This window comes from Vicugna pacos, chromosome 20 (genome assembly GCF_048564905.1).
Source record: "Vicugna pacos chromosome 20, VicPac4, whole genome shotgun sequence".
Taxonomy (NCBI): domain Eukaryota; kingdom Metazoa; phylum Chordata; class Mammalia; order Artiodactyla; family Camelidae; genus Vicugna; species Vicugna pacos.
The window spans coordinates 34,607,387-34,625,870 of record NC_133006.1 but is presented as its reverse complement, the minus strand read 5'-3'; the positions used below and the strand labels follow the sequence as shown (position 1 = coordinate 34,625,870).

Here is an 18,484-nt window from a genome sequence, read left to right as displayed (position 1 = left end):
AGCCCATGCTGTACTGCCTTCCAGAAAAGCTAGGTGTGCAGGGACCTACCTCTGACAGGTGGAAAGGTCTTTTGTGTTAAGTAATTTGGGAGGCCAACTGGAAGGAGATATTTGAGTAACACAATATGGTGGATAGCCACCCATCTCTACAGAGCTCATTGCCTTGGGCACGTCTCTTTACCTTTGCTTCCCAACACTGTCTCCCTTTTTTATTACTTTGATTGACTGTTTCAATAGTCCTATTGAGATCTCAAGCATTGTGGGATTTGACTGAGTTGCAGAGACAGGAAACACACCACTGAATGTAAGATACATACTTATAGAATCAGCCACAAAAAAGGTGAAGGCTTTGATGGGTATGTTAGCAAAAGAGGGTATGGGGCACATCCAAGTTCAGTGTGTATGTGCACACATTTGTGTGCACTCTCTAAACCATGTGTTCACTCATTCTCCTCCCCCCTCTCGTTTTCCTCCTACAAACAGTTCACTATGCTGTTGCCAGGACATTCCTATGGTATCAATTTGGCACACCCAGTGAACTGATTCATTATTACGATAATTGCGTCCTAACTGGCATTCACACTCTCTACATGGTTTTTAGGAGGAAAGGAAAAGGAAAGAAAGAAAAATAACACTTTCAAAGAATTACTTCACAATAAAGGAAACAGGAATGCTTCCTCTCTTTCTAATAGTTTATCCTCTTCAAATGGAGGGGAATCCAATGACGCGGTGCCACACAGGCCAGTAGGGAGAGAGAGCAGCTTAAGCAATGTTTTCCAGTCCAAGCTTTGGATCCCTCTCAGACCTCATAATCAGAAGTGACCATGGCAAGAGACACAGGGAGACCAGACATAGAACTTACTGGAGCCTCAAGGAAGACTTTCAACACAGCTCTCACTGCCTCTCAGCCAAGTTCACTGGTGTTTTTCTAAAAACGGGCACAGAATTGACACGTGTCTGCTAGGTTATTTGGCCAGTTTACAACTGATCATGCAGTGAAGTCACAATGAGTGTGGGCCAGTGAGCGCTGCTTGTTAATATGACAGAAATCACTGAATCAGCTGAGATACAGGCCAGTTGTTTCACTGATGTAGACAACATTGGGGTTTCCAAGTACTATTCCAGAAGAAAACCACCTTGCTTTGCAGAGTCTCAAGAAACCTCTTCTCTGTGCTCCCCTGACGGAGAGAAGAGGCCACGGCACTGGCCAACTGTACTGGTTTGCCATGGCCACTGCAACAAAGCACTACCAATGTGGCCTGAATGACAGAGAGGTATCATCTCACAGTTCAGAGCCCAGAAGTCCAAAACCCAGGAGTTGGCCGAGTTGCTTCCTTCTGAGGATCACGAGGAAAGGATGTGTTCCATGCCTCTTGGTTTGTCCACGACCATTTTTATGCTCCAGTCATGGCATTCTCCCTGTGTGCGTGTCTCTCTATCCAAATGTCCCCTTTTTATAAGGAGACTAATCACTCTGGCTTAGGACCCACCCTAATGACCTCACTTTAACATGACTGCCTCTGTAAAGACCCTACCTCAAAAAAGGTCACACTCTAAAGTGACTAACCAGGGGTTAAGACTTCAACATATGAAATGTAGGGGACACCCAACTCAATCCGTAACACTGACTGTTACGAAAGTGTCTTCGTCTCTTCCCAGTGCACAATCAGTTCAGCCCTCCCCAGGGTCTCTAGGGTCCAGACTCTGTGTGCTCTGGCCCCAACCACGTGTGTTGAAAAGAAGACAGATGAACTTGATGTGGCCCCAGCTCCAATTTCTTTGTGGTCTTCTATTATCTTATCCCCACAGGGAATGATGCTCTGGTTGTCAGGGTCGCCTGAGGTCAAAGGAGTCAGGGATGCCCATGTAACTTCTGGTTCGGTCTCCCCCACCCCCTTTCACTCGCCTGCTGGTCTTGCCACCAGGCCTCTCTCATCCCTCCATGCAAGCTCATCCTTCCCTCCCTTTGCTGATGTTCCTCCAGCTCCTCTCTCCTCTTTTTCTGTCTCGAGAACAAAACTCTTTTAAGATCTCATTCAATTCATGTCTTCTGTGACAGGTGCTTCTCACTCACATCATCCGAACAGACAGAATCGTTGTTCCAGCTGGCTTTACATGATTTGATGAAGGAAGAAGGAGGGACATTTCTCCTTCTATCCACAATGTCTCAGTAACTCACAGGAGCTGTCACTGACATCCTCATTCCGTGTCTTGGTTTCCTGGGGCCACGGATTCCTCTTCCAGGTGTCCTACCTTTGAAGCTGCTGCCAGGCAAGCAAAGACTGAACAGCCTGATGGCACGGATCTCAGGCAGCCCCATTTGCAGGTGAGACAAACGCCCAGGCGACCTCACCCACGGTTAAAAGAGGGGAGAGAGTCAGTACTCGATTTTCACTTTCCTGTATGGAAATACCACTTTCTAGAAATCCTGTTTTGTCTCCAGTGCTATTTTTCATGAAGTCTTTTCTTTCAAAGTGACTTTTAATTTCAAGAAGCCACTTCATCCCCTCCAAATCTCATAAAAGTTCCTCCCGCTCACTTTGAAAGCAGAGTCAAGTTGCTAGAAGGCATCCACGTGGATAGAAAGGAAGAGACATGCTGTTGGGAATGACTTGTATTTAAAAATAAAACATTTGACCTTATTTCTTTAAAAACATAAAGCCTGAGCATTTCTTCCGAGCACCTTGAAGCCTTTGTGAATGGAGGGCTTGACAGAAGTACATTGATTAGGAGGTTAGGAGACTTCAAAACCATTGGGAAGACCTGGCTTAGTCTTTCCAGGGTACCGACACATTTCCAGTGAAAACCCAGGTGCTTAAGGAAACACACACACGCCTTCAAGATGGAAACCCACTCTTCACAGCACTATTTGCTGGCAGACCCAATTATTATCCCCAATTAACTGATGAAAACTTGTGAGAAAGACAAAGTATGTACACGCACCTGGCCCCCTCAACTGAGACATAACTCTCATCATAGGTTAGGTTAGGCAAAGCCTGATCCGTGTTGAGAAGCCAAAGGCAAAGATGAAAAGAAAAGACCTCTTTCCTAATCCAATTCAGTTACTTCGCTCAATAGCCTGGTTTTTTCATACCAGGATATAAAAATGCTTGGCACCAGTTAGTAGATGTGATCAAAAAAGATAAGTGTTCAAAATATTCTGATACCTACCTCAGTCGATTCTGTTGTGCAATAAAAATTTATGGAGTACTTCTTACGTGTGGCAGGGAAAATAACCTGCAGTCTGACGGGGAAACAGAAGAGTTAAGACAGTCATGGGATAATGCAGTGGAACATGCAGGCAAATCACTTAACCCAGTCTTGGAGCAGAGAGAAGGTCTGAAAGGAAGTGCTGTCTAAGCCGATGCGTGATGTTAGTCAGAGGGAATTGTCTAGAATAATCTAGAAGCGAGATGAAAGTGACCTGAGCAGCCCACTGGCAGGGAAGATGTAGAAAAGTCATTTAATTAGTGAGGTTTTAGGAGAAAGGATCTACAAGAGTTGGTAGGACTGTCTCCTCTACCTTCCGGGTTGTAGGACTGAATAGGGAGGAGGAACAGATGGGAAGGTGATTTATTTCACAAAGCGACTAACAATACACTAATACATCTGCTTTCTCAGTCTCTGTCTTCACACGGAGCAGGCTTGTTTACAACTGAGTAAATATCAGGTGTGCAGATTTGACTCAACTGAGTTTTTTATACCAATAAATTCCTTCCACTGTCTTATCAGATAGCCTAGCGGCCAGGCTGGATACTTGAGATCAGAGTGAAGTTCTTCCCCTGCAGTCCTCTTAAGCAGGAGTCAGAAGCCCTTCTACTCTTCTCACTGTGGTATGATGAGGGGGCGAGATGAAGGGGCACAAACACTACCTTGTTCCATGGGGATGAGATGTCATTTATGTCACAACTTCTGCGTGATAGCTAGCAGAGATTTTCCACTATGACTAATGCCCTGCTCCTGAGCGCACCATGGAAGAAAAAAGACAGAGTGTGACAAGGGACATAGGAATGGTGTGGACAAACTCTCCTGAGCATGAAGTGCAGAGCACATGTGATGAGCCCGGGCTAGGGGGGACACAGTGACAGGGTTCTCAGGCTCCAGACAGCAGGGAGGCTCAACCTGGATGAACTGGTAGGAGCTGCTCCACTAGACAGGTGCAGGCATGCATTCCAGGGAATAAAACCAACATAAACAAAAATGTCAAAGTGTGGAAGGGAACAGAAGGTTGAGGAACAGTAAACAGACTGTGTGATCCAGCCTGAGTGCACAGGGTCACTGGGAAGAGTGAGAGGCAGCCTGAAGGAAGGACAATAGGAAGGCCTGTGAGCACCAAGGAAAGGGGAGCCATGGACATGACGGGGAAGGGGTGGCATGGACGACCGTCAACCACAGAGAAAAGTGACCAGATCTGCTTCTCAGCAGCAGCATGGCAGCGGTAGACTGGAGGTGAGAGAGATGAGCGTCAGGGACACCAGCTAACAGACTCTGAAACAGCCTTACTAAGACCTGAGGAAGGGCTGAACCAAGGATTTGGCAGTGGCAATGGAGAGGAAAGGAGCAAGGCCAGGTGACATTTCTGCAATCAGATCTACAAAAGCTGATGACCAACACGGTGTCAGCTGGGAGAGAAAGAGGAGCATCTAGAGTTTCCGCCTTAGGTCATTTGGGCCGCTATAATAAAATACCATACAGGTAGCTTACAAACAACAGAAATGCATTTCTCATGCTTCTGGAGGCCAAGAAGTCCAAGGTCAAGGGGCCAGCAGACTAGGTGTCTGGTAAGAAGCTGCTTCCTAGTTCACAGATGTCCATCTTCTCACTATAACCTCACACGGCAGAAAGGGAGAGGACGCTCTTGGGGTCTCTTCTATCAGGGCACTAATCTCATTCATGAGGGCTCCACCCTCGTGACCTAATGACCCCAAATGCCCTACCTCCACGTACCATCACCAAACCATTGGGATTAGGTTTCAACATATAAATTTTGGTGTGGGGGTGCAGACAAACATTCAGAGTAAAGAATAAAGGAGAGGGATGAAGAGCTTTCTAGGATTTGGAGAGTAAGAGTCTGAAACATTTGGGAGGAGGCTGGGATAGAGAATCAAAGAGGAGAAGAACCAACTGCTTGCTGTTTACTCTGTCGTTGGATTCCTTTGTTGATGTCTTTGAAAATGTGAATATAGGCTTTGCATTGTTTTTATGCTCCTTTGGAGGCCAGGCAGTTTCCGGGAATTTAGTTTTCTCTGCTAGATGGACCACGTGAGTCTCTGGTTTCTCTGGACCACGCTGGGGCAGAGTCACTTTCAGGAGAAGGAGGACAAGTCCCTCAGTTGCTGGAAGGGTGTGGAGCTCTTGACAGTCACCTGCGTACAGAAGACTGTGGATGCTTTCGGAGGAAAAAGGTAAAAAAGTAGGAGGGTTCAGGGAAGAACACTGGGTTGTGCCAGCTTAAAGAGAACAGAGAACACGAGGAAAGAGAAACAAACACGGTGGGCATCCAATGAGGAGTCATGAAGTGTAAGGGAAATGGAGTGGGCGCAGGGTCACTGAGGTCAAGCGAGAAAGCATTTGGGGAAGGAATCCTAGAACCCCTGGTTGGGAACCACAGAGACCCAAATCATCACTCTCTATGGAGCCCCAAAATGAGGGGTAGGTGTCGGCAGCTTTGGCCAGCCGGCACCATCCTCTCTCCCTGGAGAGCTCTCCTGCTTCTGGGATCCCTTCTCACATCACCCATGTGCTTTCAGAGGAGAGGTCGTGTTGTAACCTGATCTCACCCCGTAATCCAGTGGACAGGTCCAGGCACGAGGGCACCTGTTCCAAGCTAGACCTACAAGGTCCTTTCCCTAGGATTTTTCTTCAAAGACACCATCATTTCGGTCTCTTTCCAATGGCTAAAGCTGTCATTCAGGGGGCCTCAAGCTTTAGAGTGGGTAAGAATGAACTACACAAGAAGTCTTGAAATTCAGATTCCCAGGTCGCTTCTCCAGAGACCCTGACTCAGTGGGTGTAGGGTGGGTCACAGGCCTGGTCTTGACCCTGCAGTTCTGGATCAAACTCGGACACTGCCAGGGGCCGGGGAGAAAGGAGACTGCAGCAAGAGAGGAGACGGGGAGGGAAGAAGAGATGAGAGCCAGTGCCAGCTGCCCTCCAGGCCTGCCTGCAGCTCCTTACTATTGCCGGTCTGCATCCCAGACTTCATAATGGAGGCCCTCTCTGTGGCAACCATTTCAAACTGTGGTCTAATCACCTGCAACCACAGAGTTCTAACAAGCTCAGAATTTGTAAGCAATTTTTTGCATGAGTGCCTAAGAGACAGGGGGCTTGTGGACAATCGACCCTTCTGTGTGCACCCAGAAACAATGTGCACCACAAGAAAAGACTGTGTGTGTGTGTGATGCTGATGAGAAAAAGTAGGGGCAAAAAAGAAAGATGATCATGTTCAACTCGCTATTGTTGCTACCTTCGTCTGGGGTGTGTTTGCTGTGCTGCACACAAATCTCCACCCCAGAGGGCCTACTGGAGCCCCCCTCCTGCCTGAGGGGCAGAAACCTGGTCTCGGTCAACTCTGGAGCTCCCTTTCCCCTGGGTGAAGCAGTTACATGGAGCAAGATCTTGTAAAGGGGGTCGACACCAGTCCTGGATGCAGGTGCACTAAGGCAGCCATCGGCCCAGAGGTCCACTGAGACCACCTTCACTACTGTCCACCAGGTGCTTCCCAGGAAAGGGCAGGGGGATCATCCTGGTCTGCCCCTTGTCACACAGAGCCATGGAAGTCTCCGCAAGGTCTGCTGAGGCCACCAGCCTGGCCTTGCTCTGCAGCCAACCCCCAGAAGTAGGATGCAGGGCGCCCCTCTCCATATGATCAACACTTACCCACTGTCTTTACTGCTTTCTTAACCCCAGGGAAAACCTTCCCTAGATTTGGGGGGAATGAGGGGTGTAGGGAGCCAGTCTCCTCTCCTGACATTTCTCCCTAAGGGCATGGTTCCTTGATACAGTGCAAGACGGCAAAAAGCAGGTAGGCCATTTGCTCTCCATTCTGCCACAGCCTCCCCCCGAGGCAAGGAGCATTAGATGGCCTGGCGGCTTTGGAGGAGGGACGGGCTGGCAGAGGGAGAATGATGGGCTGGAGGAGGGAGGGGACAGGACAGAGGTTAACTTTTCAACACCATTATCTGGGCAGCAGATGTGCACGCTGAATGTGCATATATGCATTATTAATTCACCTGGACGTTTTTATCCTTTCCAGCCTGTATTCCTGCATTTTTCCTCTCTGCCTTCTGTACAGGACGCACCAGTCTCCTCGAACCCAAAATTTGAGCAGCTGTCATTCCCTCGACAGCCCAGCTCAGTAGTTTGGCGAAAAGGACATGCCAGTCGAGCAAAGGAATGATATATGCCAAAAGGTACTGCATTAGGCTCTTCATTAACTGGAGGGCCAATAAATTTATGAAAATCGTGAATCAGTTCATCCACTACTTAGAACAATTAAGAGCTAATTAACATGAGGACAGGGCTGACCCTTCTATTCATCTCAGGACACTCAGCCCTGAGCAGCCACGTGCACACACAGGCTCCAAGGCAGAGAATGGAACTCACGTTGCCTGCCTGCCTGCTGTGTGTTCCCGTCAGATCCCGGAGGCACCCCGACATGGGACAGACTAAACGCAACCTTCTCTTAATGCTGGAACTTCCCCTGAGGGCTCATGCATTTTTTTTTAACTTAAAAAAAACCTTTTTATTATGAAGATAGTCAAACATGAAAAGCACAACGAACCTGAGGTACCTCCCCATCAACCACCTTCAACAATGATCAATACAGGGCCAGTTTTATTTCATCTATGCGCCCCTCTCTGGATTATTTTAAAGTAAATCCCAGGCTTCCTATTATTTCATCTATAAGATGACTTATGAGAAGGACTTTTAAAAACATATCCATAATACCATTATCACACCCCCCTCCAAAAAAAAGAATGATAATTCCTCAATGTCATTAAACTTTCTCATTGAATCTTATAATTTTTAAGTTTGTTTAAATTGTGATACAAATAAGAGCTTGACAGTGTAACTGGCTGATACAACCCTAAGTTATAATACTCTTTTCTTATTTAAAAAAAATTTTAATTAATTTTTTTATTGACAACTCAGAGACAGAATACTCTTTTAATCTATAGGTTCCTCCTCTATCTCTGCTTATTCCTTATGATCTTTTGCTGAATGAACCTTGTTATGTGTCCTTAGCATTTGACACAGCCAGGATTTTGCTGATTGCATCATTGTGATGCTAGTTTGTGTGTGTGTGTGTCTCGTATCTCTGTGGAAGTTAGATACAGAGACTAAGTTCAGATCAGTTTGTTTCTGTTCCGGTTTGGCAAGAATTTCAAAAGCAGTAGTGTACATCCACCAGGAGACACATAAAATCTAGCTGTGGCTCCTTTAGTGATGTCATCACAGCCATTGGTGATTATTGCCTAGAGCAGGGATTCTTGACCGGGGTGATTTTGTCCTCCCAGGGAACTGGGGGCATGTCTCAAGACATCTCTGGTCATCACAGCTGGGGGAAGGGATGCTCCTGGAATCTAGGGGGTGCATGCCAGGGAGGCTGCTACCAAGCACAGGATGGTCGCCCACCGCAAAGAATTATCTGTCCCAAAATGTCAAGAGTCCAAAGTTGAGAAACCCTGGCCTGAATTCATTTATTCACTTGGGATCGCAAAATGTTATACTTCTAATTTCGTCGTTCGGTTTGTTTTTTTTAATTCTGCTATAAAGGCAAACTTCCTAATCAACTATTTGGTTCCCCTGATACAGAATTCGTATAGTAAATGCAAGTAAACGTTTGATTCTTTCATTTACCAGTTTTCAAAATAATAAGGTAGTTTCCTAGATTCCCCCAAAGGTGACCTATAAGATTTTCCTTCTTACAAGAATCATTTATAAACATGAGAGTATAAAGGCATTGGATGTGTTCCAACCACTGCAGTGATTACTAATGCCTAAAGAGTCTGCCTTTGGACATCTGGAGCTTATTCAGGTGTGTTCCTGAGTCTTTACAACACACCCTTGTCATCTTTAAAAGTTTGCTTGCACTTCAGGATAACAAGATCCTCCAGGGTCATCTTGTGTATTTACTCTCCTGGACTGGAGTCTGCCACTGCCCCGAGGAGCCTGGTCCCTTTCTTTCAGTGGCATTTAGCAATCACCATCTGGGTCCTAGGGGGACTCATGCATGTTAAGACATAAATAAGCCCTCATAATATTTTACTTCTCTCGAAGGATGAACTTTTCTGAGCTATATTTTACACATAGGAAAACTCACACAGTTGACCCCTGAACGACTTGAGGGTTAGGGGCGCCAACCTCTGTGTAATCGAAAATCCACATATAACTTGACAGTCGGCCCTCCGTATGCATGGTCTCACATCTGTGGACCCAACCACCCCCGATCCTGCAGTACTTACTGTAATAGGTGTTTACGGAAAGAAATCCGCGTATCAGTGGATCTGCGCAGTTCAAACTCGTGTTGTCCAGGGTCAAATGTACTCAAGAGAGTGGTTTTCCCCCAACTCAAAGTTAAAGCAAATGAAAATGCTGGAAAGCTGGCAGTGCACCCACCCCCATGTCCAGATCCTCTCTTTTAATCAGCAGGCCTGGGAATGGAGCATACTGCCCCGAAGGCCTGATAATGAGGATAAAGCCATAAAATAGGCTGGATCTTGGGGCCAAGAAGGCCTGGAAATGCCAGAGCTGGTCTGAACTCCGGCCCCCGGGTTTTCCAAGGCGAGGGCTTCCCTGGGCCCCTCCTCTCGGCTGCACAAACAAGTACAGGCAGAGGCCGCGGGCGGGCAGGGGAGACCCCACGGAGCGTCAGTCTCACTGAAAGTCTAGGCAAATGAGAGGAACTTCTCTAACATCACAGGGCAGGTACAGTACATTTCATATTAAAAAACAGACTGTGAACTAGCATGCCAGAGAACCACTCACATTTAGAAAATGTGACTTTGAAGAGGTTTCTACTTGCTGCGGGTCCCTCTGAACTACCTTTAGACCCCAGGGCGCAGAGACCCCCCTGTCCTCTGGCATCGGGGCATTTTAGGAGAAAGAGTGAGAAGCATTGGGAGACAATTCTGAACATACTCTGCTACAATAAAGGGCCTCTCACTTTATTATAAATTTAGGTAGCTTAAATTTTGAAAAGTCAGAAGGTAGGTCATTTGTTTCGTCAAAAACTCTTTTATGAAGGGAATTACTATCTCCTAATGTCTCTTTTCTTAAAAAGTTTAATATCTCAGCACTACCTATCTCAGGTTTAAGCGGAAACATACCAGGTTGAGCCTTAAATCCTTTCCAGAACAAGGTAGGAAATGGCAGAGATAAAGATACAGGTATGGATATAGGTAGATATCTTGTGGACATATATTAAGATTGTGGAAACACACCTGCTGTCTACAAAAAAAAAAAAAAAAGTGCCGGAATTTTTTTTTAAGCCCTGCAGCCACCTCTGAGTGAGCCCAATAAAAAACTCCACTGCCCAAGTGCTGAAATCAGATTAGCATGCCCCAGCTCTGATGTCCTGTGCTGAGGGAATTGGAAGCCAATGGCGCTGGAGTTGGACTATTTTGCATTTCTCGGTGACATCCTCTAATGAGCTGACAACGCAGAACACCAGGCTGCTGTCTTGGAGAAATGAAAACAATCCAGTGGTCATTTCACATCCCATCATCCTAATGACAACCCATGAGCTGCCTGCTCCTTGCCTTTGATTAAAATACACGGAACCTGCCCAAGGAATGGAGAGCAAGAGCCCCCAGAGGGAAAGAGACCAAAGAGGACTGCATGGAGGGCAGGAGGAGGCCTCCAAGGAAAAACGCGTTTGGGAAAGTCAGAGCGGTGTTGCTTGAAACTGGCTCTCTTGGAAACGGTCAGCTACAATGCCTGATTAACTTTCTCCAACAGAGCCAACGACGGATTCCATCAAAGAGATCCAGTGCTATGCGGTGGCTCAAACGTAGCTCAATCCCACAGCAGTGCAATCATGGGCGTGACGCTCCAAGGCAGGAGTTCAGCTGGAGCGCACCAGGTCAGCTGGGCTCGTCGCTAGGAGGCTGAAATACTGCATCCTGGTTGACCCGTCTCCCACCCTGTCTCAGCAGGCCCCACCCCTCTCCTAAAACCCCTGGCCCACCCCAACAATGTAGCAACTTTACTAAACGGGCAAGGCTTGGCACAGGGGGAGCCTGCCCACACCCTGATTCAGCGCGGTAGGTGACTTCCAGTCTGCTGGTCAATGTCCAGGCCAGACCACGTTCAAACAGCCTCCACAGTTGATGAGACGTGCCCACGGGACTGCCCAGCACTACTGAGCCTCCCCAGACCCTGCCAGCAGCCCACAGGGCTGGGCCCCTGCTGCAGGCCCGCCCGCCCGCCGCTGTCCGCTTCCCGGGGCCTGCTGGCGGCACAAGCACCCCCGGGTCCCAGTGCGGAGAACAAAGGAAGTGACAGGCCTGCGCTCACCCTGGCTCTTGGAGGGCTGGACAACCTTCGTGTGCTTGGCAGGCTTATCACTGGGATTTTTTTCACTGCCCTTTTCTTGTCGCCAACCCTCTTTAAGCTTCCTAAATTAATAATGATGAAGCTCTTTAAGCCGTCTCTCCAGTCTTTGTTTTTGATGATTTCTGTTCTCTGGGGCCTTTTTCTGCCCCACCGGTAGCCCTTTACCCCTCTCTCCTTCATTTGTCTCCATTCTCAGATACCCACCATGATATCAGTGATTAGATCACTAGGAAAAGAAAAAGGAGACACAAGAAAAAGAAAGAAGTAGCCATTTAGATGTTGCTGAGTTGAGGGTTTCGGTCGGGAACAACATGAAATCCCAGTGGAAGGACCCAGGAGGAGGAAGAGGGTGGAATGTCCCTGAAGGACCATTCATCACGTTCAGCAGGTGGCAAAGGAAAGAGAGGGCGAGGGTGACGCCCTCCAGGACCAGCACTTGAACCTGGGCTGGGGCTTGCCCAGCATGAGGGGGGATCATCTCCCTCTAGAACAAGTCGTTCATCAGAAATCAATAATCCTCTGCTTTTGCATAACCACCGATTCCTCCTCCTTAAGGAGAAGGATAGAAATACCAGGTTCAACAGAGTCATCCCTCCTTCTCTTCCATCCGACTTCCCTTGTATTTCTGCATCATTAGATTTGTCTTATCCCATTGATGAAATCCAAAAAGGGAGCATTCCAAAGGACCCTGGGCTGCCCACATGGCAAGGAAGAATCTCTCTGGGCAACAACAGCCTTGGGTGGGAGCCAGGATTCCACTGTCACCCTTCCAATAGAGGGGAAGGGCTGGCGGAGAAAGTAGAAAGCCAGAACGTCGCATAGAAGTGAGGATGTATTTAGGAATCACTCATCACTGAGCTCCAAACTTTAGCTTCTCCAATTTCATCCAGCACAAGAGAGATGTGCTGAGTACTCCGTGTCAGACGCTGTGCAAGGCATGGGGGATTTCAGAACAGCAGAGACAAGCTTTCTCTTAGGGAAAAGCTCACTGTTTGGCTATGAGATGGATAAAATTAGCTAATCAGTAAAATAGTGGCAATAATAACCATCTCTATGTGACAGGTACAATGCTGTCCTCACGAAATCTAGCTCATTGCCTCTCTGGGCACACAACTAGACATCTCCCAGCATCCTCTGCAGTGCCCAGACGAGTGAGCTCTGGCTAACGGAAGGTGGGTAGGAGGATTGAATGTCACTTCCAGGACTGGCCTCTGAAACCTGTCTCACAGTCTTTCCTGTATTGTCTCTCCCTCGTTAGCCAGTTGGATGCAAAAACCCAGCAAAGGACTCAGAGGCCCTACAGGAATTGAAGCCACTAGATGAAGGGTCCTGGGTCCCTCAGAGACTACAAAGAGCAGAGCTCCCCAGCCCAACACACACACACACACACACACACACACACACCACACTGACTGTAATATGAACAAAAAATAACCGTCTGTGTTAACTCACTGAGATTTGAGGGTAGTTTGTCACAGAAGTTAATGCTACTGACCCTATCTAACACATACACGGATTTCATTAACAGATGGAATGAGGAAGTATATTTACGGAGCCTGGTTCTGTGCCTGACATACAGCAGGTACTAGAGACACAGAAGGCACTCAGTAACAGCACTCCATTTTGCAGGGCCAGAGCAAGAACTCCACCAGACAAGGAAGAGGGACGAACGAGCGCCACCACCCCGGGGCGCAACGCCACACAGCACCGCAGGCAGGTACAACAGTTCCCGCGGTGGGAGGTAAGGATGCTCTGGGGCAAGCAGATCAATTCCAGAAGGGCCTGCGTCCTGTCGGCAAGGAGGAACCAACAAAGCACTACTTTTTTTTTTTTAACACTTTATTGAGTTAAGATTCAAATACCACACAACTCATCCATTTAAACTGTATCATTCAATGTCTTCTTGTATACTCACGGAGTTTTGTATCCGTCACCACGTTCAGTTTGGGAGCCTTCTCGCTACCACAAAAAGAACCCCAGCCTCCCTAGCTGCCCTCCTCCTGGGTACGTGCCTAGAAGCAGTGAAGGGTTTTTAAAACAGGGGAGTGAAAAATTCGATTTCCATTTTTAAAAGATCACTCCCTGACCTACCACAGCCCAAGGTCAAGCTCATGACGGAAGTATGAGGACCCACCTGCATCCCAGGGCCCCTCTTCCCCAAGCCGCAGCCCCATGCGCGCACCCCGCCCACCCCCACGCAGGCTCCTGCCAAGGCAGGAAACCCCTGAGGAAGCTCAATGGAGCCGGCCTTGCTTCCGGCAAATTCACACCTTTTGGTTCTGCCTTCTGGTGGTTGGGCTCGGTTGAATTGTCCTCCAAGACTGTCCACCTCTTGGTCGGTTCCTTCCCTCTGAGAGTCAACTCCCTCCCCCTCCAAACGCTCCTTCCTTCCTCCCCTGCCCTGTCAAACGTCCAGCTCCCCCATCCCCAAAAGGGGCAGGGCAGTGTCACGCTTACAGAAGTCCCCGGAATTGTCGCAAACCCCATGGGCAGGGAAGATACACTGTCCTCGTCTTAGCAATGGGGAGACTGAGGCTCAAAGAGTTCATGCGCTGTCCCTAAGGCTATACAGCAGGTGAGTATCAGAGCCAAGCTGCCACCTGAAGCTCAGAGACGCAGGCAGCCGCTGGGACTACTCTCAGTGGCATGAACCAAACTGCCAAATATCATCCATCACAGTCAGAAGGGGATGGGTTTTCTCTCCTAACAAGAGGGCCAAGAGAGGAACTGGTACCGCACACCCTCAGCGACAGCCGAGTCCCAAGCTCCTTGTGTCTCCCAGTTTGCCATCCTTAGTCGGGGAATTTCAGTTTTGTGATCAAAATTCCTACTCCAGACCCTGTGCTTTTTCTTTTTTTTCATCAGAAAAGCAACAGCTCTCCCAGAAGCCCCATTCAGTAGGCTTCTTCTCCATTTCATTGGTTCATTAGGAATTTGTAACTTTCCTACTGCAAACAAAATTGGCATCTGTAACCAATGGAGAGGGGAGAATGGATGCCGGGCAGGGAAGCTGCAGTGCAGGCTCTGAGCGGATCCAGCCCCACCGGCCTCGTGCTCCATCTGGACAGCCTGAGGCACCTGCTTCCTGCACCTCCAACCCCGAAGAGGTGCAGGGCTGAACCACAAGGCAGAGCTTAGAGCTTCTGGAGGGAGGAAGCCTCTCTTGATCATCAGCATGATCTGCTGAGTGCATGCTCCCTTGGGCCAAGGGAGAGGCTGGTTGTTTCCTATGGTTCAGTCCCCACTTTGGGAAGAGGCAGAAAGCCCTGGGAATACACCGGCCCTCAACCTCCCAGCACTCACAGCTGCTGCGGGCCTTAATGGAAGAGGAGCTGACGTGCTCATTTCCAGGCCTGCCACAAAGCCCTTCTGCAGAAACTTCAGACCCTCAGGAATAAATTATGTATTAATCACCATCTCAAGATGAATGGAAAAGATCAGACACATGCAATTTCTGAGCAGCATTAACCTGGAAGTTGGAGGATGGAGGACAAGAGGAGACGCAGTGAGACAGGAAGAAAAGGAAGCTCTCAGGGGCACTGACTTTTCCAGATACATCTGTCTTGCCCTCTGGTCCCTCTGGCTGAACAGGCCCATGTGGCCGAGGAAGCTGGATCATGAGATCTTTTTGCAGAAGAAGAGAGCCTTCCCTGCAGGGCTGGATGCTGAGGCCTGGTTCCCTGGAGGTTATAACGAGCTGAATCACTCCTCCCACATCTCACACTTCTCAACGAGGCGTGATGTGACCCTCACCCCTCACCCCCATGCCTTCTCCCGGGGCCTCCCTGCTTTCTGAAGGTTAAACCTCTAAGAAGCCTTGCTAAACATTAAGTCATCTTGGGTTTTTAGCAAACACCCTTTAAAACTGAGACCCTGTGGGGGAAAATGTTCCATGGGAAGTACTACGTAATGGAAGGATCTTGGGGTGTAGGGGCCGCGGCCCTGGATTCCAGGCTCGCAACGAGCCTGCCTGGTCCCTGGGCAACCATCAGTCTTCTCATCCGTAAGATGAGGGCTGGAATCAGTGGGTACTAAAGAGCACTTCTGGCCCTCATTCTATGACTCTAGGGATGGATAATATTGCATTCAAGTATGTGGTATTTCCTTTTTGTATGCATTTTCTCTGCAAATGTAAACTGATCACAGACATTCATGACAATAACATTTGATGGTTACCACGAGCTCTGGCAAAGCACTTTCACCTGGTAAGCCAACCCTCACAGCGGTCCTCTCGTGGCATAGGCAGATATTACTAACAGCTCCAATGTACTGATGAAGGAACCAGGCACAGGGAGATAAGTAATCAGCCTCTACATTTCCACTGGGATGCCTGAGACACATGTCCAATTTAATGCGCTGGAAGATGAGCTTCTGACTCCCCCACGCCACCTCACCCAAACCTGCTTCTCTCAATCTTCCCCTGCTCAGCAGATGGCAACTCCTTCCTTTCTAATATCCGAGGCCAAAAGGTTTCAAGTTTCTCCCACCTCCAATTCATCACAAATCATGTCAGCTTTGCCAGCAAAATGTATCTGGAATCCACTGTTTCTTACCACTCCCAGTGCGACTACCTAAGTCTAAGCCTTCACCGTGCGTTGTCTGGACCACTGCAGGAGGCTTCTTACTGGTTTCTACCCTTCTGTTCCCCATCACGTGCGCGCACACGCACACACACACACACACACACACACAGTATTTTTCCCACACTGTAGCCAGAATGATCCTTTGCAAATGTAAGTGATATTTATTCCTCTGTTCAAAACTTTCAGGGGTTTCCCATCTCACTGAGCGTAAAATCCAAAGTCCTTACCCTGACCTCCAAGGCCCTCCAAGATCTCCCCCACCCCCAATCCCTCTCCTCTCTGGTCCCCCGCCCTTCCCCCAGCACACCAGGCATCCCCCTGGCGCCACCCTGGCCCGGCCGCCCTTCCCCCAGATATCTGAATGGCTTGCTTCAACACCTCACTTCAGTCTCTCCACTGAACCGTTTCTCTGAGAAATAAAATAGCACCTCTCTCATCTGGCTGTGTCCCCCTAGCCTGGGTTATTTGTCTCTTTAACCCGCATCTCCGCCTGATGTGGTTTACATTGTTTGTTTATTTTTTGTGTCCTTCTCCCCCTACCAAAGGTAAGGTCTGTAAGGACAAAGACTGTGTGTTCACTCACTGCTGAGCCCCCAGGGCTAAAAGAGTGCCTGGCATTTTAAACAGTCACTCGGTGTGATGGAGGTGTTAGCTAGCACAATGGTGGCAACCATTTTGCAATGTCTAAGGGTAGCAAATCAACATGTTATACACCTTAAGCTTATATAGGGTTATATGTCAGTCATATCTCAATAAAGCTGGAAAAAATAATGTCATTCAAAATATACAGGTGGCCCTTGTTATCTGAATCTAATCTTTATCTGAAACTCCACTGGGTGGGGGATGTGCGGACAGCAGAAGCCCATATTCTACGACATTAAAGGGAAAAATAATAAGGTGTTCCCTCCATCACATGTATTCCTTCATCGCCTATAAAACGACACACTGTGGATTTCTTCAGGATATAAGGCATTTAAAACACTAATTACCTAATTATTTGACTCTTAATAAACTCGTTAGTGAATACGCTTGTGTGCAGTATGCTACAATACTGGAAAAGAATTATATTTTCCTTCTACTTGGAAAGGAACTATACACTGTAATGTAAATAAACAATAAAACGATTTGTTAAAGATACATAATGAGGGCAAATATAACTACCAAAGTAAAATAAACAATTTTTAAATGCTTACTTACTCAATGCAGAGCTCCCCGGGTAAGAGGGGGAAGTCACTGTGTCGGCTGTACTGTGGGAAAAGAGAAGTCAGCATGAGCCGGGGAAGAAGTGAGTGCAATCACCAAACACCCAACGTGCATCTATTTCCTAGTCAAGGAATTAGGGGGCACTCTTCTCTTGCTGGCCTCCAGGAAGCTGGAAATGAATGGAAGACTGGATCATCGTCCAAAGTCTTAAATGAGGCAGTAAGATTTGAAAAAAAAAAAAAAACACTCAAATAGGCATCTGCTTTAACTATATAACTATATAATTCATAGTTATCTATACTGGAGACAATTTTGAAAATGAAAGACAGAAAAATACTTTTTAAGTACGCACTCATGGATTGACAGGTTGGTTTTATTATGATAGAAGACCTATAAAACAGTTCCAGTCAAAAATTGTTTTCAAAAATAAAATCGTATCTAAAAACAAAAAACAATCAGTATCCATGAAAGCTAAACATTTAAAGTTAGATTGAGCAGTCTAAACAGCTAAAAATAACATAAGCAGAATGGTATTCTTATTTCATAGACATTTACTGTAACCAGGCTGGAGTTACATCTTTACCTAATGCCAAGTAACAGGTATTTTTCTAAAGAATGTATTTTTAATATATATATCTCTATTTTTCATAAAATTGCCTGCAATCTTTTTCAAAATTGCATTTCATAGTTTATAGACTTAAAATTGTTGATACCATCAATTGATTCTTAATTGACCAAAAATTTTTTTTTTTCAGTAGAAGCAGATTTATTCAGAGAGATGTTCATGGGGGTGGTGGGGGCAGTGGTCAAAGTAAAGGTAGATACACTCTTCACAGACACAGTGCGGGCGGTCTTGGGAGGCAAGGGAGAGAATGACCATGATGACCACAGAATTTTTAATTAAGAAAATATTCTTTCTACGGGTGCTGAGATACTTGTAAATGAAGGAGTAATCCTGACAAACGGAAAATATCCTTAATTCTGATTTTTTTTCTTATTGAAATGTGTTATCACTTCAGTCCAAATTGTTTCACAGGTGCCATCCTTTTGTCATTCAGGGAAACTGTGGCAAATATTTTATGAGACAGAACTCATCAGGTAAGTTGTCTCTATTTATGATTTTTAAAAATGTTTTGCCA

The 18,484-nt window shown here is 47.1% G+C and overlaps 1 long non-coding RNA gene across 4 annotated transcripts in view; it reads right to left on the bottom strand.

Annotated features, from left to right (window-relative positions):
* The window catches only part of LOC116284461 (uncharacterized), a 319,987-nt gene that overhangs the window by 92,888 nt on the left and 208,615 nt on the right, over positions 1-18,484 (bottom strand). For all 4 annotated transcript variants that reach the window (XR_012062355.1, XR_012062354.1, XR_012062356.1 and 1 more), the window contains one exon: positions 17,340-17,389. This is a non-coding gene — a long non-coding RNA (uncharacterized lncRNA). The remainder of the gene's footprint in view (positions 1-17,339; positions 17,390-18,484) is intronic.